Here is a 25,798-nt window from a genome sequence, read left to right on the forward strand (position 1 = left end):
GCTGACGATCAGTGATGGAGCAAAACCTCCCATGTCTGAACGGATTTGAGTGAACCCCCCAATACACAGTATCATTAAGTCCTGTATTCCCTCTCCATTTCAGTAACATATTGCCTTCCATTATTCCTGTAAATTGAATGACAGGTTAAATTATGTTAAAGTCCAACTGCCAAACTATTAGCTATTGTCTTTACCTCTCTGAATCTATTTGCAGACTCTCCACTCTCTATTGATAATTTAATCTCTTGCTTATCACAGCGACATATCAATTATTTGAAGAGGTGACAAGTAGGTTAGACCAGGGAAACCCAGTGGAAATGGTCTATTTAGACTTCCAAAAGGCCTTTGATAAGGTGCCACACGGGAGGCTGCTGAGTAAGGTGAGGGCCCATGGTGTTCGAGGGGAGCTACTGGCATGGATTGAGGATTGGCTGTCTGACAGAAGGCAGAGAGTTGGGATAAAAGGTTCTTTTTCGGAATGGCACCAAGTGACAAGTGATGTCTTTAGGGTTCAGTGTTGGGGCCGCAGCTGTTCACGTTATATATTAATGATCTGGATGAAGGGACTGGGGCATTCTAGCGAAGTTTGCCAATGGTACGAAGTTAGGTGGACAGGCAGGTAGTACTGAGGAAGTGGGGAGGCTGCAGAAGGATCTAAGAAGGGCTTATGCCCGAAACGTTGATTATCCTGTTCCCTGGATGCTGCCTGACTTGCTGCGCTGTTCCAGCAACACATTTTCAGCTCTGATATCCAGCATCTGCAGACCTCACTTTCTCCCTGCAGAAGGATCTACACAGTTTGGGAAAATGGTCCAGGAAATGACTGATGAAATTCAACGTGAGCAAATGCGAAGTCTTGCACTTTGGAAAAAAGAATACAAGCATGGATTACTTTCTAAACGGTGGGAAAATTAATAAAGCCATAGTACAAAGGGATTTGGGAGTGCTAATCGAGGATTCTCTCAAGGTAACCATGCAGGTTAAGCCCGTGATTAAGAAAGCGAACACAATGTTGTCAATTATCTCAAAAATGTTGCAATGTAAAAGTGCTGCTGAGACTTTATAAAGCTCTGGTTAGGCCCCATTTGGAGTTCTGTGTCCAGTTTTAGGACCCACACCTCAGGAAGGACATACTGGCACTGGAGCGTGTCCAGCGGAGATTCACACGGATGATCCCTGGAATGGTAGGTCTAACATACGAGGAACGGTTGAGGATCCAGGGATTGTATTCATTAGAGTTTAGAATGTTAAGGGGAGATCTAATAGAAACTTACAAGATAATACATGGCTTGGAAAGGGTGGACGCTATGACTTTGGTTCCGTTAGGCGAGGCGACTACGACCCGTGGGCACAGCCTTAGAAATAGAGGCGGTCAATTCTGAACAGAAATGCGGAGACATTTCTTCAGCCAGACAGTGGTGGGCCTGTGGAATTCATTACTGCCGAGTGCAGTGGAGGCTGGGACGCTAAATGTCTTCAAGGCAGAGATTGACAAATTCTTGATGTCACAAGGAATTAAGGGCTACGGGGAGAATGCGGGTACGTGGAGTTGAAATGCCCATTAGCCATGATTAAATGGCGGAGTGGACTCGATGGGCAGAATGGCCTTACTTCCACTCCTATGTCTTATGGTCTTATGCTCTTATGGACATCACCAAACTCGGCATCTGTATACCTGTTCCATCCTCCTGACAATTAATATAGACGGGAAATAATTGAGACCCAGCGCCGGTCACTGTGTGACCCTACTGGTAACGTTCTCGCTAACTGATTTATCCTGAGTGCCTGCTTCCTGTATGATACCCAGTCCACCCCCATTCCTGTCCAACACAGTCGAAGAGTTGGATAAGAACAAGGAGCATCTGTGAGGTATCCAACCCCTCGATGAGGCTGATGTCAACGCGGCCTCTGTTCCATTTTCCTGCCATCTCTCCATCCTCAAACTCTAGTCTCTTGTTGTAGATTGCGCCACATGAAAGAAAATCCACTCCATATCTATACTTTCAATTACTTTTAGCATTTTACAGACCTCAATGAGATCTCCTTTCATTCTTGTAAACTCGAAAGTATAGACCTAAACTGCTCAATTTCTCTTCATGAGACAAACACTTCAAATATGGAATCAATCTAATGAAGCTGTTCTGAATTGCCTCCAATGGAAATACCTCATTCCGCAGGACACCCAAACTGTCCTCCAGTTGCATCCTCACAAATGCCTTGCATAGCTACACCAACACTCCCTACCTTTCTACTCTATCTTTTTATAAAAAAACACTGAAATTATGTTTGCATTTCTCATTACTAGCAGTACCCGCAGGCAGGTTTTCTGTGATATGCAAGCAGACACCCTGATCCCTCTGCACCTAAGCACTTTGAACTTTTTCTCCATTTAGATAATAATTTGTCTTTCTATTCTACTGGCTAACTTGAATAGCTCCATATGTATTCACTTGAATTTTCCTTGCTAAATGTTGGCCCATTCACCAAACCTATACATATGTTTTAAAATCTCTTGCATCATCATTCCGAAGTAATTTCCCACCGATGTTAGTGACATCTGAAAATGTGTCATTGTATTTTCTCTCCAGTCAACCAAGTACAGTAATACCATCGATCGCAAATGGTTGAGGCATGAGAACTGAAATCAATGGTACAAACTGCATTTGTCAAAAAGAAAATGACACATTTATTCCATCTGACTACATTTTGTTGGTTAACCAATCCTCCATCCAAGCTAATAATTTACTCCTAAATCCATGATGTCTGATCTTACCATTTACTCTTTGGAGAAGCGAAACATCCGATGCCTTCAGGAAGACCAGATATGTTCCATCTCCAGGATTCCCACTAACCACCTTGTTTGTGACATCTTCAAATAACTCAAGCAAACAACTCAAACATGGTTTAGCCTTCGTAAAACCATGCTGACCTTGACGAATTATGGTTTGAGTTTGCGAATATCCTGAACAATGGTTTCTAAAATTTGCCTTAAATTACAATAGTTTATTGTTACACTTTACTCCCTAATGCACACCATTATTATAAGCTCTTCCCTTTTGAAAACCTTTACATTTTCATTGAATTCCTGTTTAATGGGCACAAGGCTCCAATTGCTGAATAAGAACCACATGTGGCTGAATGGATGCATCATCCTGCTGGTGTACAATATCAATGGGCTGATGTCTTTCTGGTGTTCCCATGTTGCCATCTCCAAGGCCAGAATACCTCCTCCTGTTGATACTTTAGAGGATTGGGAGATTATGGAATCTTCCTGTTGCTGTGTAACATTTTGAGGGGCAGATGGGTCTTCTCATACTTCTCCATAACAGGTGGATATACTGAACGGTCTCCTCATGTATCCCGGAGTTGGGACCGATGGATTGATTGGTCTTCTCTTATTCCCATACAACAGACACGTGTCTAAATTACCTCCTCCTTTCTCGTGAAAGAAGTCTCAGATAGTTTTTATCCTTATCCAAATCCCTTGCAATAGCCTCGGTGGGTCTGAATGGCCTCCTGTTATCCCAGTGTAACAATCTCCAGTCACTGTGTGACCTTTTCCAGTTCCTATGTTACAGATTTGAGGAGCCTGAATGGACTGATCCTGTTGCTGTTTAACAGGATACTGGTGCAGCATGGCCTAATGTTACTGGCTCGATTAGGCTGACTGGCCTCCTTCAGCAAATGTAGAGGGGTTGAATTGCCTCTTTCTGTTTTGGTGTAACAGGTTCGAAGGACTGAATATCCTCCTGTTGTTCCTGGGTAACAGGCTGGAGAACGGAATTGATTCCTCCATTATCTGTGTAATTCACTTCACTTGTTAACTCCTTCTGTCAGCTATGTTCAAATAAGATCATCTTTAATTTTTGTAAACTCCAATGGCTACTGTGTCAACCTGATCATCCTTTCGTTATAAGCTAGCACCCTCATTGCAGGAATCATTTGAGGGAACCATCTCTGAGCTGCTTCCAATATAACAACATCCTTTCTTCATTGAAGACATTAAATCTGTACACACTACTCCAGATGTGATCTCACTAAGACCCTGTATAGCAGCAGCAACACTTTACCTGCCTGCTGTAAAGTTCCCACCCAGGTTAGAGCTGTCTCAGCTGTCTGGGCGAATACAGAGCATTTTTGGAAGATCATTGTCCTTCTCTACTCCATCAGCATTACGGGAGATCTGGAGAAGTTAAAGTTGGAGAAGGTCATATATGATGTGAGAGATGTCTACCATTAATCTCCCCAGAGCCCACGTCGCTCAGATTCCACAGACTCTAGTAAGGTGGAGCGCAAAAACAGCAAGGAGGAGCAAACATTGATGGGAGTTATATATCAAAGTGAAAGCTGCAATAGAAATGCTGGACATTTTATAAAACAGGAAATTAGATGTGCACATTTGTGGGTACTTCAGTAATAATGTACTGTTTACATTATATCTAAACTATGTTAACCCAATTGAATGCTAATGCTGGGAAAAATGGATTTCGTGACCACGTGTGAGATGGTTTACATTAACATTATGTCGAGCACTGAGCTCGAGATCTGGTTATTTAGGAATTGGTGTTGAGTGATCAGAGGAGCTAATTGAAAATTTTGCTGTAAAGGACCTTTGGGAACAGTGACCACAATGTATTGGTTTTCTTTTGTGCTGTTTGAGTACAAGACAATTTTTGTTTTATTTGCAGTAACTGTTATAAAGCTGAGTCATGCAAGTCCTGAAGGTGTGAGGAGAAAATGGGGATTACAGATGCTGGAGTTCAGAGTCGAAGAGTGCGGTGCTGGAAAAGCACAGTCAGACAGCATACTAAGAGTAGATAAATCGATGTTTTGGGCATAAGTCCTTCATCAGGAATGAATCTTCTGGGCCAAGGGCGCTGAGAGATAAATGGGAAGGGGGTGCGGCAGGAGGGAGGTAGCTTGGATTGCGATAGGTAGATGAAGGTGGGGTTGAAAGTGATAGGCGACGAATGGAGACAGAACGCCCTATCTACTGCATTCATTAAACCCAATGTGGTTTTCTCTACATTGCCGAAGCAGGAGGTCAACTTGTGGATCATTTCAGAGAACACCTCTGGAACAACCACATTGAACAAATCCATCACTTTTTGGCTGAGCACTTCAATTCCCCTTCCCACTCTGCCAAGGACATGAGGGTCCTGGGCCTGCTCCATCGCCAAACCCAAGCCAGCAGAAGCCTGGAGGAAGATAGCCTCCTCTTCTGCTTTGTGACCCTCCAACCACAGGGGATCATAGTGGATTTCCCCATTTCCCCATTTCCCCTAGTCCCACCTTATCCTACTCCAACCTTCCAAGTCAGCAGCGCTCTTTTGAACGTTCCTATGTGTCCATCTTCCTCCTTATCAATCTGGTCCACCCTCCTTCCTCTCCGACTATCACTTTCAACCCCACCTTCATCTTCCTATTAGATGAAAGGATGCAGCTTAGAAAAATGCCAAGTGTTGCAATAAGCTAGGAGATTCAGAGAAATGTAGGACCCAGCAAATGATGACCAAGAAACTGAGAAGAAAATCAGAATGAGAAAAAGCGTGCAAATGAAAGAAAAACATGAAGACTGCTAAAAAGCGTCTATCAATGTATGAAAAAAGAACTAAAAACAAGGTCAAATGTGGAACAGTTGGTGTGTGTTCAGGATAATTTATTGCAGAGAACAGAGAAATCGCAGGGAAAAGAAACAGTTTCTTTGTGTCTATCTTCATGGAAGAATGTCCAGGAATTCTTCCAGAAATACCAAGTGACCATGGGACTTGTGTAAGTAAAGTCTAAGATCATTCTTATCCATGTTGAGGTCATCTTTGAAAAGAAAGCTTGATCGAGTATTTGCAAATCTGACAGACTAGATGCACATCATACAAGAATTTCAGAGGAAGCAGCAATAGACATGTTGATTGCATCGCGGATTTTCACTTTATTTCCGACACAATCTCGAAAGTCATTTAGCCAATCTGGTTAAGACAAAGGTTATAAATATTATCCAACAGTTCAAGAAAGGATGAATTTGGAGAATGGTGAACTACAGACCAGTTATCTTGTCATCTGCAGTCAGGTATCTGTTGGACTCGATTACAAAGAACATGCTACTAGATATATAGAAGGTAATAACATAACTGGGGAGTGTGAGAATGGACCGACGAAAGGAAAACCAGAAGTGACAAACATAGTTTTGGAATGGTTTGAAGATGATTCTTGAGGACATAGGCAATGATGAACCATTGGATAACATATAGTTGTATATTCCTGAGTTTTTTTTTAAAGAACTCACACAGCAAGTTCATAAGAAAAATTAAAGCGAGAGGTATTGGGAAGAACATATGCAAATGGATAAGTAAAAATTAGGTTTACATTAATGTGAATGTAATTGGAAGATAGAGGATGTCGTGCACCAGTTGCATCGAGCTTTGGTGAGACAAAACGTAGAGTATTGTGTACCGTTCGGAGTCCCAATCTAAGAAAGAACATATTGACTACAGAGGAACTGCAAAATGTATTATCAGATTAATCCGTAAAATGGCAAGATTGTCTGACTGGGAACCTCAGCCTGTAATCTCGAGTTTCAAAACATGAGAGTTGATTGTAGTGACTCTGAGAAACATCGAAAGGACTGAATAACAGAGGGACATGGAGAAGTATAAGGAGGCGAGATAAGGGAGAATCCTACGATATTCTACACGGACAAATAGAACAGAATAATCAGCAAACAGGTAGTGTCCATTAGAAACCAAAGGGGCAATCTGGGTGTCAAGCTGGAGAACATTGATGGAATGTTACATGAGACCTTCCCATCTATTTTACTTGGGAGAAGGAGGAGGCAGGTATAGAATTCAAGAAGATGGACAAGGAAGCTCTTGAACAGATTTATGTAAAATGCAAGCAGGTATTTGAGGTTTTGTTCTGTACAGATTTGGAACAATCTCCATGTCTGAGTGAGTTGTATCACAGGAGGCTGATGGGGTCAAAGGAGGAAAGACCCTGACTGAATATTTTCATTAGAATCTGGCCATAGTGGAGGTGCCAGAGAACTGGAGAACTGCTAATACAATTCCACTTCGCAGTAAGGGTGGGAGAGATAGACCAGGTAACTATAGATGAGCGAGTATTAGGTCACTGTTAAGGAAACTACTGGATAAAATAGGGAAGAAGAAAATCGAACTCCAATCAGAGTCACAAGGTTTGATCAGGGATAATCATCATGACTTTATCAGAAGGAAGTCACATCCAATGGATCTGATTGAATTAGTTTGAGGAGGTGGATTATTTAGTTTTGTAGGAAGGCCTTTGACAAATTTCGACCTGGGAAACTGAAAATAAAGTAAAATCTCATAATATGATGGATAACTTGACAAGTTACAACTAAAATTGTCTTAGTAGCAGAAGACAGAGGGTGGTGGGAGAAAGCTGTTTGTGTGACTGTAGACCAGTGTCCCCTGGTGTTCCACAGGGATCAGTGCTGTGTCCCTTATTGTTTGTGTTATTCATAACAAAATATAGATTTGAATGTGGAGGGGCTAGGTGGAGAGTGGGGGAGGTGTGATTAGTAAGTGTATGTTTGACATAAAGATTGGCTGGGTGGTTAGCAGTGAGGGGAAGGCCTTAAGTTACAGGAAGATGCAGATGGAATGATCAGATGGGCAGATCAATGGCAGATGGAATGTAACCCTAATAAATATGAGGTGATGCACTTTGGGAAATGAAACCTGGCAGGGGAGGACTCAATGAATGGCAGCACACTGGGAAGCTCAGATTGTGCTTCTCCACACATCCCTGAATGTGACTGGACAGGTTAATGCTTAAAAATGTGTTGCTGGAAAAGCGCAGCAGGTCAGGCAGCATCAAAGGAGCAGGAGAATCGATGTTTCGGGCAGATTCCTGAAGAAGGCTTATGCCCGAAACGTTGATTCTCCTGCTCCTTTGATGCTGCCTGACCTGCTGCGCTTTTCCAGCAAAACATTTTTGAAGCTCTGATCTCCAGCATCTGCATTCCTCACTTTCTCCTGGACAGGTTAATGGACTAGTTAAGAATTGGCCCTTTGGTGTAGCGTTTCCTAATCAGGGTGCAGATTATAAGAGCAATACAGGGCTTTGGTTCAGCAAATATGGAGTACTGTATGTAGCTCCGGGAACCACATTCCAGGAAGGATGTGATTGTACTGGAGAGGGTGCAGAGGTGATTCACCAGGATGTTCCCTGGAATGGAGAGTATCAGCTATGGAGAGAGGCTGGATAAGCTCGGGTTGTTTACTTTGGAGCAGAGAAAGCTGAGGAGTCATTGATTCAGGAGGATAAGATTATAAGCGACACGGACAGGGTGGATAGACAGCAGCTGTTCCTTTTAGTCAAGAACAAAGGAGAACACTGTTAAAGTGAAGAGTTTGAGGTTCAGAGAGAATTTAAACATTTTTTCACCTCGAGGTGTGGGGTTCTGGGATTACTTCATGAGAAGGGAATGATCACCTCACAATCGTTAAAAAGTACTTGGACGAACAATTGGAAGTGTCATAACATTCCAGTTTATGTGCCTGGTGTTGGAAAGTGGGACTAGTATAGATCGTGCTGTATTTCTGTTGGCACAGAGTCTCTGCCCCTGTGAGTGTATGGTGTGGAAGGTCAATTATTGAGCAGTTTAAGGCAGGAATTGATGGATTTCTGAAGAGTTATATTCATAAGGGTTATAAGAGTGAACTGTATTAGCTTGTTAAATTATGTCAATGTGAGAAATATGAGAAAACAAGTGCAGTTTCTTTACAGTTTGAAACCAGAAAATGGAAAATGGGGAACAGGGAAATGGCAGAACTATGAAGCCACTACTTCAGTTCTGTCTTCACAGAACTTTTTGCCAATACAAGGAAAACCGAGTCTGGTGTGGGAAAATGATAGAGTACATGGAACAATAAACATAGTAAGTAAATGGTTTCGCAGAAATTATTGTTGCTGAAAGTAATGGACATATACAACACTAACATAGATTTATGAAAAGGAAATTACGTTTGAGAAACAAACTGGGAGACAAATGAAAGAGAAGCAATGGGTGTAAAACATTTTGATTTTTAGAAAAATGTTAGGTGTTGTGGGTCATCAATAGCAGTGGAATTGTACTCCCGCATAACCTCATGGCCTGGCATATCCCACTCGCAACAATTACCATCAATCCAGAGGATCAACATTGGTTCAATGGAGTGTGCAGGATGGCAGGAGCAGCACCAGGCTTACCTGACAATGAGGTGTCAGCCTGGTGAAGCCACCAAACAGGACTACTTGTGCACCAAACAGCATAAGCAGGAAGTGATAGACAGAGCTAAGTGATCCCACAAGCAACGGTTCAGATCTCAGCTCTGCAGTCCTTCCACATCTCGTCGAGAAACATTGGGGACAATTAAACAATTCACTGGAGGAAGAGGTTCCACAAATAACCCCTTCCTCCATGATGGAAGAGCCCAGCACTTCAGTGTATAAGTTAAGGCTGATGCATTCGCAACAATCTTCAGTCAGAAGTGCTGAGTAGATGATCCATTTTTGCCTCCTCCTGTGGTCGTCAGCAATTCCGTTACGAGTCATCAACCAATTTGATTCAATCCACGCGATATCCAGAAACGATTGGAGATACTGGATACTCCGTGGGTCCATAATCTGACAACATTCTGGCAATAGTACTGAAAACTTGTACTCCATAACTTGCCACTCCCCTAGCCAAACTGTTTCAATACACTTACAACAATGGCTTTTCCTCATTATGTGAAAATTACCCCAACTATCTCCTGTATATAAAAAGCAGAACCAATCTAATCCGGCCAATTAGCACTTCATCAGTCTACTCTCGATCATCAGTAAAGTGGTGGAAGGTCTCAGTGATTTTAAACTGCAACCTGCACAGCAATACCCTGGTCAATGACGCCTAGTTTGGGCTCCACCAGGGCCACTCAGCTCCTGACCCCATTACTGTGGTTCAAACATGGACAAAAGAGCTGAATTCTGAGGTGGGGTGAGAGTGACAGCGCTTTAAACCAAGGCTGCATTCGACCCTGTGTGGTATCAAGAGGCCTTAGCAACACTGGAATCAATGTGTATCAGAGGCAAAATCCCTGCTGGTTAGATTCATACCTGACACGTCGGAAGGTGGTCATGGTTGATGAAGGTCAGTCAACTCAGCTCCAAATCTGTAGGAATCCCTCGAGCAGTGACCGAAAATTTCTTCAGGGCTGCTTCATCAATGACCTTCCTTCCATTTTAAGGTCAGAAGTGGGGATGTTCGCCAATGATTGTACAATGTCCTGCAACATTTGTGGCTCCTCAGATACTGAAGCAGTCCATGTTCAAATGCGGCAAGATCTGGAGCTTTTCCAGGCTGACAAGTGGCAAGTAATATTCAGGACACACGAATGCCAGACCGTGACCATCACCAATAAAATACAATCTTACCTGCCCCTTTGCATTCAATGGTGTTACTATCACTGAATCCCCCAGTGTCAAATTCCTGGTGGGTAATAATTGCTCAGAAATTCACTGTTCTCACCACATGAACACAGTAACTATAAGAGCAGGTCTGAAGCTAGGAATACTGCGGCGAATACCTCACATCCAGACTTCCAAAGGTCTGTCCATCATCTACAATGCATCAGTCAGAAGTGTAATAGGAGACTCCCAATTTGCTTTGATGAGTGCAGCCACAACAACACTCAAGAAGCTTTATACCATCCAGGACAAAGCAGCTAGTTTGACTGTCCCTTCATCCACAATGCTCCACCATCAATGCTCAGCAGCAGCAGCAGTGTTTTACTATCTACATGCTGCAATGAAATGATTCATCAAAGATCCTTAGATACCATCTTCCCAACTCACGACCATGTCTATCTAGAAGGACAAGGGCTACAGATGTATGGGAATACCATCATCTTCAGGTTCCCTCCAAGCCATTCACCATCCTGACTTGGAAATTTATCACCGCTCCTTCACAGTCGCTGGGTCAGAATCCTGGGATTCCCTTCCTAATGGCATTGGAGGTCAACCACAGCAGGTGAACTGCAGTGTTCAACAAGGCAGCTGGCCACCACCTTCTCAAGGGCAACTAGGGACAAGCAATAAATGCTGGCCCAGTCAGTGACTCCGAGAATCACGGAATAAATAAATATAAATTAACAGAGGACGGTTGCTGTGGTGTCGCAGGGATCAGTGCTTGGGGCCCAGCTGCTCAAAATGCCCTTTAAACATTTGGTTGCTGGAATCAGATACAATATATCCCAGCCTGCTGACAACACTAACGGATGTGTGATTGTGAGTGGGTGAGGAGGATGTAAAAAAGCACCGAGAAGATTAAGACAAGTGGAGTGAATGGGTAAATACGTGACAGATGGAGGACAATGTAGATAGAGGTGACGGTGTGCTCTTTGGTGGAAACGATAAATTGGCAGCCTACCATTTGAAAGGGATTGCTTGAAACATGTTGATCTACTAAGGGACGTATGCTCCTTTTTGTTCTTTCCTTCCCAATAAACCTCTGAGGCCCATGCAGCTTAGTGAGTTCTGTAACCAGAAGTCAATACTGGGCATGGCATTGGCACGCTGCCCAGTGTACACAGACCCACCAAGTGGGGAGCTGTAACATAGAAAAGGATCTGCATCTCCTTCTACACCATCGCTGAAAGTAATATTGCAGAGACAGAAAGCAGTGAGGAAGATAAACGGTTTGTTGACCTTCATTTCAGGGGGATGTGGGTCCAGGAGAAAAGGTGTCTTACTGCAGCTGTACAGGGCCTAGTGAGATATCATCTTGAACATTGTGCAGTATTGTGGGCAGTTTTGGTCTCCTTACCTAATAAAGGACAAACCGGACATTGATGGAGAGCAGTGAAGGATGACCAGATTGATCTCTGGGATGACGGGCTTGTTGTGGGAGCAGAGTTTGGGGAGACTGGGCCTGTATTCCATGGGGTTTAGGAAAATGAGTGGAGATCTCAGTGAAATATACAAAACTCTGACAGGGTGAGACAGATTGGAATCAGGGATGATAATTCCCCTGGGACTTCTAAAACAAGGCCACAGTATTCGGTCCAGGCAGGCAACTCTGCATTGAGATGAGAATAAATGTCTGCTCTCACTGACTGGTGAACCCGGGGAATTCGCTCGCACCTGGAAACCGAGACACTGATTATAAATAAGGATTTAGAGACAGTAAAGGGATGGTGGGAGAGCAGGAGTGCGGTGTGGAAATGAAGGGCCAACCATCATTATTTTGAATTGGTTAGCAAACTCGATGAACCAAACGTACGACTGCACTGCCTATTTTATAGCTTCCCAAGGTTACTAACATTAACGGATATGTATATCTGTGGGGTAAATGTATTGAGAAGATTTTTTCCATGAACTAGAATGGGGAAGCTAAATGTGTTTTCCATTCCCGATGTTTCTGTGCAATCTGTGGGAAAGCTCTGTAAATGTTGTCACAAGCTCTCAGATGTTAGGAATGAGGTTTCTGCAGGGTCGACAGGACTGTGTTCCCATTCCCTTTTCCGACATTGATTCTTGAGGCCGGGTGTTCTGTCCGGTTTCATCCTTTCAGACCTCGGAGTAGTTTGATAGAAATGAGTGCCCTTGCTTGGCAATTTCAGTGCCATTGAAATGTTTATCACATCTCAGGGTCTTTGGAGTCACTATTAGGCCAGCCCAGGAAATCACGGGAGATTCACTTCCTAAAAGTACATTGGAGAAGGAAATTCTGTTTATAATCCATATTGGCTTCAAGGTCTCTGTTACTGACCCCAGATTTTAGATCTCGATATTTTATTAATTGTCTTTAACTTCCACCCGCTGCCAGAGCATTAGCCTGGTCTGAATCAGTCATCCAGTGACATTTCCACAGCTCCATCTCCACATGGGGACCTGTCAAAAATCACACTGAGCAGGTTATTTCTGTGCTGCTTGACAGCTCTGTCAAAAAGAACTCCCACCAATTTGACTGTCATGATGGGAATGAGGAGGTGGTAATTGGTCAGATTGTAATTATTCCCGTCTTAAGGAATGGACATAGCTGAGTAATTTTCCACATTGCCAGGGAGATGTCAGAGTTGGAGCTGGAATGGAAAAGCTTCCCTAGGGACACGGCTTGTTGTGCAGCACAAGTCTGCAGTCCTATTGCAGGAATGGGGTCAGGACCCATTGTCTGTGTCGTATCTACTGTGTTCAGCTGTTTCTTCATGTCACGGGCAGCGAATCAAATTGGTTGAAGACTGGCATCTGTGATTTTGTGGGCATCATGATGAGGGTGAGGTGTATCATCGACTCAACACTTCTGGCAGAAGATGGTGCAGATAAAACATCCTTCTCTTTTACACTGATGTGCAGGTCTGTTCCAATATTTAGGATGGGGATGTTTGTGGAACCCTCTCCTCCAGTCATTTGTTTAATTGTCCATCACCATTTATGACTGAATGTGGCAGAACTGCAGGGCTTCGATCAGATCTGTTGGTCATGTCTGGTAGCTTTAATGAGTTAGCATCAGTTGTTGTGGTTCTGTTCGCCGAGCTGGAAGTTTTTGTTGCAAACGTTTCGTCCCCTGTCTAGGTGACATCCTCAGTGCTTGGGAGCCTCCTGTGAAGCGATTCTGTGGTGTTTCCTTCCGGCATTTATAGTGGCCTGTCCCTGCCGCTTCTGGTTGTCAGTTTCAGCTGTCCGCTGTAGTGGCCCGTATATTGGGTCCAGGTCTATGTGTTTGTTGATGGAGTTTGTGGATGAGTGCCATGCTTCTTGGAATTCCCTGGCTGTTCTTTGTTTGGCTTGCCCTATAATGGTAGTGTTGTCCCAGTCGAATTCATGTTGCTTGTCGTCTGTGTGAGTGGCTACTAAGGATAGCTGATCGTGTCGTTTCATGCCTAGTTGATGTTCATGGATGCGGATCGTTAGCTGTCTTCCTGTTTGTCCTATATAGTGTTTTGTGCAGTCCTTGCATGGGATTTTGCACAAATCTTCACCCAAACATTGAGTTAGCATCAAATTAAGGTTCATGTGATTCTGACTCTGACATGTTCACCCACACTCGTCACTGAGCCATAGATGGTGTTGATGGTAATGACAGACTGAGGTGTTACCCTGGCAAAACGTTACAGGTTGTGGTTGAATGCAGGTCTGCCTCTCCTGCTGCTGTGGTCTGCAGCACTACATGAATACGCAGTTTCGAGCTGCAATACCTGCAATGCAATTCTGCTGTCTGTTCCCCAATTTTCACTGACACCCATTCACCCATCAGCCCTGCAGTCAGTGACCTAACCTGGTTTCTGATTTGGAAATACTTCCATTTTCATACTCTCATTCTGCTGAGGGTCTGTCTCCCCGGGTCATGCTTCCAAACTGACACAATCCGCAAAAGCATTTAACTGATCTTAATTCAAATGTTTAATTCACCTGAATCTTTTTCCTTCAGATTTACCATCTTCTGTGTTTAAAGTCAATGTGATTCCTCTGTTTCTTTCACTGACCATGATTAAGAGCTTTGTAGTGTCAGTGATGCCAGCATTATTTAGTTACAGAGCCAATAAATTCTCTGGATTCCCAATCATCTTCACCACATTGTATATTTTCTCGTTTGGTTTGATGCCTTATCACTCATGGCTGCCTTGTTCTCCCATGAGTATGTTTCAATTTCTTGGGGTTGTATTTCTTGTATTATCTTCCGAATTATCCCCCGAACCTCCTCTCATTGCTGCTCCATGGTCTTACCTGCTCAGCTCCCCTTCCAATTAACTCTGGCCAGCTCCACCCGCATGTCTTTGTAGTTACATTGCTTAATTATAGCCACATTACATCTTGAAGAGAGCATTAGATATAAACTGAAAGAAGGAGTTTTTGGAGATGGGACACGAAGAATAATTCGTGGATTTCTTAACTAGATACAAAGGGACAATGAGAGAGAGGATATAGATATGGAGATGTGGAAAATGAGAAAACTACATTATCGAAAGAAGTAGATGAACATCCCCCAATGGTTTGGCAATCCCTGTGTGCTGTGGTTCTTTGTACAGTGCATGTACAACAGAGTAATATGTTCAAATGCTGGGTCTGATGCCAGAATATTTATCTCCAATAATATGATAGACACTAGCTTTGGAAAGAACACAGCAGGCCAACATATTGAAATCCCGGAAGAAAGGGGATTAACTGAAATAAGTTGGGACACCAGAATCAAGAATTTGGAGCACACTTCCTGGTAAGAATGAGAGACTAGAATTGGGAATCCCAGAAAAGGAGGGAACGTTGAGAGGATCAAATCATGTTTTAATCTTTTATCAATTTTATACATCATATGCATCATTTTTCGTTAACTGTGTCTCTGTTGTTCATTGACAATGTGTTGTGCACATATGAAAAATGCGACTTATCTGCACACACACATTGATTAAACAGTGTATATAAAATCATTTTTCCACCATTGAAACTGTCCTGTTGTCGTGTTACGAGGATACATGAACACCAACTAGCCACCAAAAGACATGACGCACTATCACTATGTTCCATAAATACAGACAAAGAAGGGCACCACTTTGACTGAGACAAAGCACACACACATACTAAGACACGCAAGGACCTTCTTAAAGGAATGGTATTCTAACCAGAAGTCCATCAATAAACGCATCAATTTAGATCCTGTCTGCATTCTCTTGTTAAAGTAACTGGAAATGACATCACCCACTTTAAGAAACCAAGACCTATAAATAGAGAGGCGGGACATACCACCAGAGATTCAGCAGATACTCTCACTGATGATGTCACCTAGTCATGTGTACGAAACTTCGGAAAACAAACATTGAAGCTCAGCGAGCTAACTTGCACACATATAAATTGTTATTTTTTGTTTATTAGTGGAATTTATGAGTTCTCTGTCTCTCACGTTTTGACAGATTATGATGTGAGATTAGCTTTTCTGGGTGTGTGGTTTTAATTTACAGAGGGGTTCGACATTGATGTCATAACTGTTTGGGGCCTTGCCGTGTGGCACTTGGACCAACGTGAACAGATTTGAGATACAACAGGCCCCAGAAAATTCCAACTCATTGCAATTAGTGACTTTGATCTTCAAATAAAACCAGTGGGAAAATTCGTTTTATTTGGTTACTTGTGGTTGGTTAAATGAAAAGTGAGGGAAATGGCTTTAAACATTACTAAAGAGGTTCCCAAATTTTCCAAGGAAGTTTAGAAAGACAGAAGGAGGACATTTTTTAGAATTAGCAAATAGGTTGGATTTGTGTTTAACCAGGGAGAAAAGAGAAGTTGAAATTGTAATGGCGTTGGTCAAGCACTTTGATGTATCAGAGAAACAGGCAACTGCAGTAGAGTTATAAAAACTTAAATTGCAAATGTGGCAACTGGAGTTAGAAGATAAATAAAGGGACGGAAACAGAGAGAGACGAAAGTGAAAGAGAGGAAAAAGAAAGAGAGAGGGGATTTGAAATTCAGAAGTTGGGAATTAGACAAGAAAGTTAAATTAACAGGATGGAGATGAAGGGAGAACGTAGGGATGAATACAACTAGGTTAGTAACTTGCCATATTTCGGTGAGGAAAATGTCAAAATCTTTTTTATTACATTTGAAAAAATGGCTAGGCAGATGACGTGTCCAGTGAACTTGTGGGTAATGCTAGTTCAGACTAAGCTGGTGGGCACAGCTGGTGAGGTATGTGCAGCACTGTCAGATGGGGGGTAAAGAGATGATCAAGATGTCAAACTGGCTATTTTGATTGGTTATGATTTGGTACTAGAAGCATATAGACAGAAGTTCAGAAAAATAGAGAAGGAACCAGGTCAGACTTATATTGAGTTTGAAAGAATTAACCAGTCATTTTGACAGGTGGGTACTGGCCTTAAAAATGGATAAGACCTGTGAGGCTTGTGGGGAGATTATTCTGCTGGAGAAGTTAAAAGACTCACTTCTAGAGATAGTAAGAATTCATGTGAATGAATAGAAAGTTCAAGAAGTGAGAAGCGCGGCAGAAATGGCAGGTAAATATGCATTGTGGCATGTGATGAAATTTAGCTTCTGGCAGGAATTTCATCCTGTGAGGGATAGACATTTGGAGAATGGACGATCACACATTACAAAGCGAACAGTAGCTCACAATAGTTTACCACAGGTGAAGAAAGTAGCCCAAGAGGGTTGAAAGATGGTGAAAGGCCTCCGGTGCTCTCACTACAACGGAGTGGAACACATACACTTACAGTGCTGGTGGTTTAAAAAGGGCACAGGAAAAAAGTTGTTTTCACTGCAGTCAGCTGGGAGACACCGTGCTGGGCGTTAAAGGAAAACACTTTGGGGAAAGATGCGGTAGAAGAGGCTAAGCCCAGTGGCATTATTGAAACTGACAAAGGAGACGCCAAGTGGAGCCGAGGAGCTGCAGGAAATTGCACAGCCTAGGCAAGGGCTGGGTATGGAGGCAGTGCCTGATCTCTCTAAAGAATTCACCTCTGTAGATAAAATTTACACAGAAAGAACGGGGGAGTTGGACAAGAAGTTATAATTTTGTGAGATACGGGATCTGCTCAGTCTCTAATAGTTGAGAAGTGAGGCGCCGGAAAAGCACAACAGATCAGGCAGCATCCAAACAGCAGGACAATCGAATATCAGGCAGAAACCCTTCGTCAGGAACATGGTGCAGGGACAAGGGAGTCAAAAGATAAATACAAGGGTAGTAGCTGGGCCTGTGGGAGGGTCACTGGGAAGGCAATAAGAAGATGTAGGTGGGAGTGATAGTGATATGTCGGAGGGTAGGGTGGAGTCGATAGATGGAAAGGAAGATGGCGAGTTAGTGTAGTCCGAGAGGGCAGTGCTAGTTTGAACAGTTGGATCGGGGAAAGGTTGGTGGAGGGAAGATTTGGAATTTGGTGAAGTCAACGTTGATTTTTATATAGTTTGAATATTCCAGCTGTCCTACCACCGATAGGAGTCCTATCACCCTCCTGTCCGAACTACCACCTTCATACCCCGCTTGCATCCACCTATCACCTTCCAAGCTCCCTTCCACCTATCTCCACCCCCACCCTCCCATTTATTTCTCAAACTCCATCCCCCTCCTTTACCTCCCACTTTCCTGATGAAAAGCATTTATGCCTGAAACGTCAACGCCCCTGCACCTCGGATGATGCCGACGTGCTGTGCTTTCCCAGCCCTACACTTTTCAACTCTCATCTCCAGCATCTGCAGCCGTCACTTTCTCTCACCCTCTAATAGTAAGAAATGAAAGTTTTTTCACTCTTTCTGGCATGTTAATCAAGAGCATGTTAATTTGTGGAATGGGGACAGAAATTAAGCATTCCCTTGTGTAACATCAGAATGGGATGCCAAATCAAGATAAGGGAAGTAACAGTGACAGTGAGTAACAGAGTGTCAGTTCCAGGAATACAGTTTATTCTTGGGAACGATTTAGCAGGAGGCGAGGTGCGATAGGCACCCTTGTGGTGGAGCAGCCAAAGGAAGACTAGGGAATTGGTGAGTTAAAAGAAAATTAACCAGGATTTTTTCCAGACTGTGTAGTAACAAGATCTAACTGTCATAAGTTACAGCAGGAAGGGAAAACGAACGAAAAAGACAAATGGGTTGATGCTCAATGAACTGACACCCTGTTTGATGTAACGGTGCAGGAAAAACCTGAACAGGCGCAGAAAAGGAATCAGAATATATTGTTGAACGTTATTAACTTAAAGATATAACCATAAAATTAAAATGGAGACCCCGATAGGTTACTGCAGAAGGGAAATGGGCCGATGTGCACCAGATTGTGTGAGCAGTAACGTACAGTGTTACGGGTAGCTCATAAACTAACTGCAGGCGGTCACTTAGGTGTACAGAAGACTCAGGCTAAGGTACAGAAGCATTTCTCGTGGACTGGAATGCGCAAGGACGCTGTTAATTTTTTTTGTACGTGACATACATACCAAATGGTAGGTAAGTAACAGCAGTAATAAATCCAGCACCTTTCTTGCCAATTCCTGCATTCGAAGAACCTTATTATGATTAATTGTGTAGCTCGCCTTTCTAAAGTAAAAGTGGAAACCAATATTTGCTGACCATAGTGGATGCGTCTACCAGATTTCCAGAGGCAATTCCATTATTGGAGTGTCAAGGCAAAAAGGGAGGTGGAGGAGTTGGTACCTTTCTTTACTCACTGTGGACTGCCCAGAGAGATTCAGTCAGACCAAGTGTCTCATTTTACCACTCAACTGTTTAAGGAAGTCATGGATGGCTTAGGAATACAACACTTCAAATCATGGGCGTCCCATCCTGAATCTCAGGGAGCCTTGGAAAGTTAGCATCAGACGCTGAAGACTATGTTAACAGCGTACTGTCAGGGTTGGCCAAATGATTGGGATAAAGGTGCCCCATTAAATTGTTTGCAATTAGAGATGCCCCACTTTATTCACTTTACTTCCTTTGAGTTAATATTCGTCCATGAAGTGAGAGCTCCTTTGAAATTAATTAAATAAAAATTGACAGGACCGAAGTCGGAAATCTCACACTTGGATTATGTGTATGAGGTGAAGGAGAGAGTAGATGGAGTAGGTGAGTTTGCTAAACAGTATCTGAAGAGCACAACATAGAGTGAAGCAGGTGGCAGATAAAAACACTGAAACTTTGAAGATTCCCCGTGGGGATGACGTATTAGTATTGCCGCCAGTGGTAAGAAATCTATTCAAAGCCAGGTTTAGTGGCCCCTTTCAAATTTAAAAAAAATGTGGAGTCAGTTAAACTATCTAGTAAAGATACCAGAGATGACAAAACAACTTTACCGAGTATTTCATATGAATGAATAATGCACCACCACATTTAAGACTCAGGAACAGAGCTGTGGCAGGATGAACAAATTGTGCAGGTTATCTATATGATGTAGTGATCTTTAGCAAGTGATTGAAAGCTTCCATGTTACAGTTGACAGAGCATGATGAACGATTACAAAAAAAAACTTGGGAATAAACTTAAAGAAAACAGAATCCTTGAAAGCAGAGGGGACGTTCCTGGGACATTACACTGGCCATGGAAGGTTGACCCCATGGAACACAAAGACGAAGGACTTTGAGGAATTTCCACGACCATCCTCGAAGAAAGAGGTGCTTCGATGTTTGGAACTGAGTGGATTCTATCAGAAGTTTGTTCCAAGCTTCAGCAGTGTATGGGCACCATTGATGGATTTATTAAAGAAGAACACAGTATTGTGGTGGACAGAACAATGCCAGGAGGCATTTGAGAATTTTAAAGCAGGATTAATCACCGCACCAGTTTTAGCTGCACCAAATATTCTGAAACCCTTTGACAATTGTGTTTGATTTTCGGGATATAGGGCGCGGAGATGTATTGATACAGAAAGATGATGATGGAACTGAATGGCTAATTTGCGACTTGTCGAAAAAACTCAATATACACCAGAAAAAAAATACAAAATCTCCATTATTGAACAAGAATGATTAAGTTTCACACTGGCCTGACAATATTTTAATGTGTATATGACAAACAAATTGTCGGAGATGGTTGTGGACAATGACAAATCTCTCGCATGTTTTGGAATAGTTAAAGAGCAGAATATGGGACTATTTCATTGGAGTCTTACCTTACCGACTTTAAACTCACAAAATGTACATGCTGCGGATCCTACAATGTGATAGCAGATGTGTTTTCGCGGATTTAAAGGAAAAAGTATAGGTAAGATTTGCCTTATTCCAGTGTTATAATGGTGTGCAGAATTAATATGAATGATATAACTGAGATCAATACTTTTGTAATTCATAAAATTGGGATTAAGAATTAGAGGAAAAGAAATGTAGCCATCTTTTCATTCTGCTGTTTCATTTTATTTCCTGAAGTGGGGAGATGTTACGAAGCCAAAAACATGCAGGGTACTTTAAAACAAAACGGGTTTTGCCGAAAAGAAATTAAAGCCACAGATGCCAACTAAATGTCGCACTGTTCCACACGTCACCATTAGCTGAGAAATAGATACCTGAGTTTTGGTTGCTGTTTTGACAGCCTTTCAAATGCAACCAAAGAGTTTAAATAACGCTCAGGAAACCAGAAGCCAACAGAATTTTTATATTATTGTTTGGATAGCTGGACAGCAACCAAATTATGAGAATTACTATATCATGGGGAGTATACAAACCCAGCATTTTGAACACTGGTGGGAGAGCTACTGCCATCCAACAGCAGAGCCACTGCTGTAGAGCAGGAGTGCTAATTGGCCATCTCAAACACTCTCTATCAAAGATACATGTGCATGCAAACGTACTTGCAATAAAAAAAAATGACCAGGGAGATCAGCAGCTGAAAGAGTGAACACAGTGGGGAAGATAGAGACTGTGTGGTCTTGAGATTGTAATGTTTAATATGTGGGCTGTTGGAACAGCATATTTTTACAGAGTTGGAGTCAGATAGTAAGTAGCTTCTATTTGTGAATAGTTGATGTTTAGTTTTCATTATTAAAGTTAAAAAACAAACTTGTTAATTTTTGTTTAAATAGTCGAATATAGGAGATCTGTGTCACTCATATTTTAACAGATTACGAGGTGAGGCGAGCTTTTCTGGGTGTTTGGTTTTAATTAACAGAGGGGTTCATCTCCACCTTGTAAATGTCCATCCACGTTAGCCCCATTTCCCTGCAGTTGGCCCATATCCTTCCTGTCCTTTCCTATCCACATATTTATCCAAATGCATTTGAAATGTTGTTAATGTTCACCCCCCAACCACATCTTCTGGCAGCTCATCCATGTGCCAGCCTCTGTGTAAAGAAGTGGCCCCTCAGGTTCCCTTTTATTCCTTCCCCTCGAACCTTAAACTGATCCCCTCTAATCCTCAATTCTGTACACCTGGGAAAAAGACTGAGATCATTAACCCTATCCATACCCCTCGTGATTTTATACAGCACTATAAGGACTCCCTCGGTCTCCTAAACTTTAACGAAAAGGTCCTAGCTTGTCCAACATCTCCCTATAACTCAGACCATTGGATCCTGGCAACGTCTTTGTAAATTTCTTCTGCACTCTTTCTAATTTAATAACATCCTCCCTATAACAAGGTTACAAAAACTGAACACAATACGCCAAGTGCGGCCGTACCAAAGTCCTGTGTAACTGTAGCTTAAGTTCCCAAATTCTATACTCAATCTCCTGCCTGATGAAGGCCAATGTGCTAAAAGCCTTCTTCACTGCCCTGTCTACCTGTGACTGTACTCTGAGAGAACCGTGCCCGTGAAAACCAAGGTCTCTCTGCCCAATGCACCCCTTAAGACCCTCCCATTCACCGTGAAACTCCTACCTTGATTTGAGTTTCCAAAATGCAAGACGTCACACATCTATATTAAATTCCATTTGCCATATCTCGGCACACTTCCCCACCTGATTAAAGTCCTGCTGTTGTAGAGCCTTGCGGAGAGAGCTTTTGGGACACTCTCTACAGATTTGATCTCCTTTGTAAGGAATGATATCCTTCCCACAGATACAGATGGCGGTATCATGAGGGTAGAGTGAAGAACCTGAGAGTTTAATCTGCAAAGCTGTAAAATACGAAGCAATGGTGATGCTGAAACGAGGTGTAGCAGGTGTATTTCCAAAAGACACATTGATAGGGTGAGAAATTCCATACTTTACCCAGGACTGATTGGTGTGATTTATTGTCACGTGTACCTCAGTACAAGGAAACACTTTCTTTCTGAGCAGTGGAGGCAGATCATAGTAAGCATGGCCAGACAGATCATAGTGTGGAAATAGACTTCGACAGAGTAAGGCATACAGGTTACAGTGCACAAGACAAGCACTCGACAAGATCAACATGAGCAAGATCAGCATTATTTGAACATAGAGAGTCGATTCATCAGTCTAACGTGACTTTCCTAATAGCTTATATGCCTAAATTAACTATCCCCATGTTATTGTGCAGTCGGCATGTGAGCCCGTACTGAACGTCAGGTTGCATATAATCCCCAACAGCAGCCACAGTACCTTCGATCTGAAACAGGTAGCCATTTCCACTAACTTCCGCCCTACATAGAGAACACCAGGCTGGCTTCTTGGAGATGGAAGGTGCCTTCTTGAGACTTCACACAAGACATATGGCTTCCCACCTCAACACTAGAAAACTACGTTAAAGTCCCACGTGTGTATCATGAGCAACGGAGCCAGGAGGAACAACGTGGAGCAGTCTGTCTGTGCAGCCTCTGCTCCACTTGTTCATCATGTTGGAGCATCAATCTGGAGACAGTGAGGACTGCCGATGCTGGAGATTGTATTAGAGAGTAGATTGCTGGAATAGCACAGCAGGTCAAGCAGCTCCGAGGAGCAGGGGAATCCACGTTTTGGGCATAAGCCATTCATCAGGAATGAGCATCAATTACCTCATTCTGTCCCTTTGCAAGTGCGTTGAGGGGAAATGGCCTCGTACTGTTCCTGTGTAAGTGACTTAAGGGCTGAATGGCCTCCTCCTGTTCCTGTGTAAGTGACTTTAGGTGCTGAATGGACTCCTTCTGTTCCTGTGTAAGAGACTGAAGGAGCTGAATGGCCTCATCGTGTTGCTGTGGAAGTGGCTTTAGGGGCAGAATGGCCTTCCCCTGTTCCCGTGTAAGAGACTCCAGGGGCTGAATGGCCTCCTATTCCTGTGTAAGTGACGCAAGGGACTGAATGGCTTCTTCCTCTTCCGATTGGACAGGACCAAGGGCCTGGTTGGGTTACCCCTAGTTCCTGGATCAGTAGTGCTGGAAGAGCACAGCAATTCAGGCAGCATCCGAAGACAGGCTTCGGATGCTGCCTGAATTGCTGTGCTCTTCCAGCACCACTGATCCAGAATCTGGTTTCCAGCATCTGCAGTCATTGTTTTTACCCCTAGTTAATGTTTGACAGCTCGATGTACTGACAAGTGTGATGATGCTGCAGGCTTTGAGATGTTATTTTGTCCTGGTTTCTTTTCAGAGAGAGATTGAATGATCGTTACCAAACTGGTTAGTTAAGGCCACTGAGTAAACAGCTAGGGAGGTTTTGGGTTAATTTTAATGCAGACTGAATGGGTGTGGCCAGCTCTCACAAATTACGATCTCTGGGTTTTGGTTTCTAAGTAGCATCAGAAACTATTGGGGTCTCCACAGAGTTGGAAGCTTCAGTGACTATCTCCTGGCTGCTACTCTCTCTGAATTTTCTCTTGGTGCTGTTTTTAATTCCTGGATTAGAGAAATGTTTGTGACAATCTGTGTCTGAATTTTCCTTTTTGCCAGGGGCTGTGTTTATGGGATTTTCCTATATTGGTTCAGTTAATTAGTAATAGTTCCTAGATTTGTTATTCTGTTGACTTGTCCAATAGAACTGCATTTTTCTAAATTACTCTTTCTTTGCTTTCATTTTATCTTTCGTATTTCAATAAATGGTGTTTAGCTTCACAGCGAGTAGTTTGACCTGTCACATTGCATCTGGAACAATCACTTTATATTCCGTTTTAAATAAAAAAAAAGTGTCTAGGTTACCGCCTTCAAATATTGTCGAGGGGCTCTTGTGTGGTCCATCACACTAGACTCCTTCTCTTCCTGAGTAATATGCTGGAGGCACTCAATGGGCTGTCCCTGTTCTTCTCCAATCGTGTCAATGGGCTGAATGGCTTCCCCATATTCCTGTGAAACCAGCGTGAGGTGCTGAATGAACTCTTATTTTACTGTGGCAATGTGCAGTGTCAGGCAGTGCTGGTAGATGAATGTTACGGACCATTTAACAGCACATGTCTCAATGGAGTCTGGGTCTTGCTGCACATTGACACAGACCAGTTCAGGAGCTGAAGGGGGTACAAAATGTTCTGAACATTGTGGAATCTTCAGTGACCATCCCCACTTCTGATCTTATGTTGGTGAGGGTGGGGACGGGAGACATTGATGAAGCAGCTGAAGCTGTTTGTGAAGTGGAACCTACTCTGAGGATCTCCCACAGAGGTGACCCAGGACTGAGATGATGAACATCTTCCTTTGTGCCATGTTTGACTCCAAACACTGGAGAGTTTACTCTGATTCCCATTAAGTCCAGTTTTGTTTAGCTCCTTGATGTCAGCAGACGTCAACCACTGCCTTGATATCAGGGCCAGTCATTTGTACCTGAACCCTTGTCTCAACCTCTTTTGTTCATATCAATAAACCATGATATAGGAGCAGCAAGTGTTTTCTTCAAACAGGTGGGATTGAATGTCAGGATTTTTCGTCTCAAGAGTGTTGGGGAGAAAAAATGACTGAAAGTATTTGAAGAGGAGGTAGATATATATTGACCTGTCAGAGAGTTGAGGGCAATGATAAATTGGGTATGAAAGAGGATTTGAGACAGAGAGCAGATCAGTCATGACCTTAGTGAAGGGCAAGGCAGTCTTGGGGAGTGAACGCCCATTCTGTTATTGGAACGTTCGTGGGTGTTATTTTCATGAATGTCTGTTATGGAATGTTGCACGCAGGGAGACCAGAGGATTTTGTGAGCCATCTTTGGGTGAGGTATGGCGGTTGTATTCTCAGTGAATCTGAGTCTAAACATCACCAACAAATGAAGCACAAGTTGCAGAGAGGGGTAGCTCTGTAAAGAGAGAAGAGGGGCGTCTTTCATACCCGTGCCTGGATTTTCCAATTGCATTTTCCAAATCACTTCAAAGCGTGTGTGACAGTCTTGAGAGGCTGAATAGTCTCCTCTGTTTCTGTGCAACAGGTTATAGGAGTAAGTGGCCTCCAACTGTTCCTGTCCAGCAGGTATGCGGGGCTGGATGGAATGCAGAAACATGGGACTGAGGAGCAGGAGTGGGACATTAGATA

This window comes from Chiloscyllium plagiosum, unplaced genomic scaffold (assembly GCF_037043375.1).
Source record: "Chiloscyllium plagiosum isolate Xiang-an unplaced genomic scaffold, Cpla_swu_hap1 HiC_scaffold_38, whole genome shotgun sequence".
In the NCBI taxonomy this organism is placed as follows: domain Eukaryota; kingdom Metazoa; phylum Chordata; class Chondrichthyes; order Orectolobiformes; family Hemiscylliidae; genus Chiloscyllium; species Chiloscyllium plagiosum.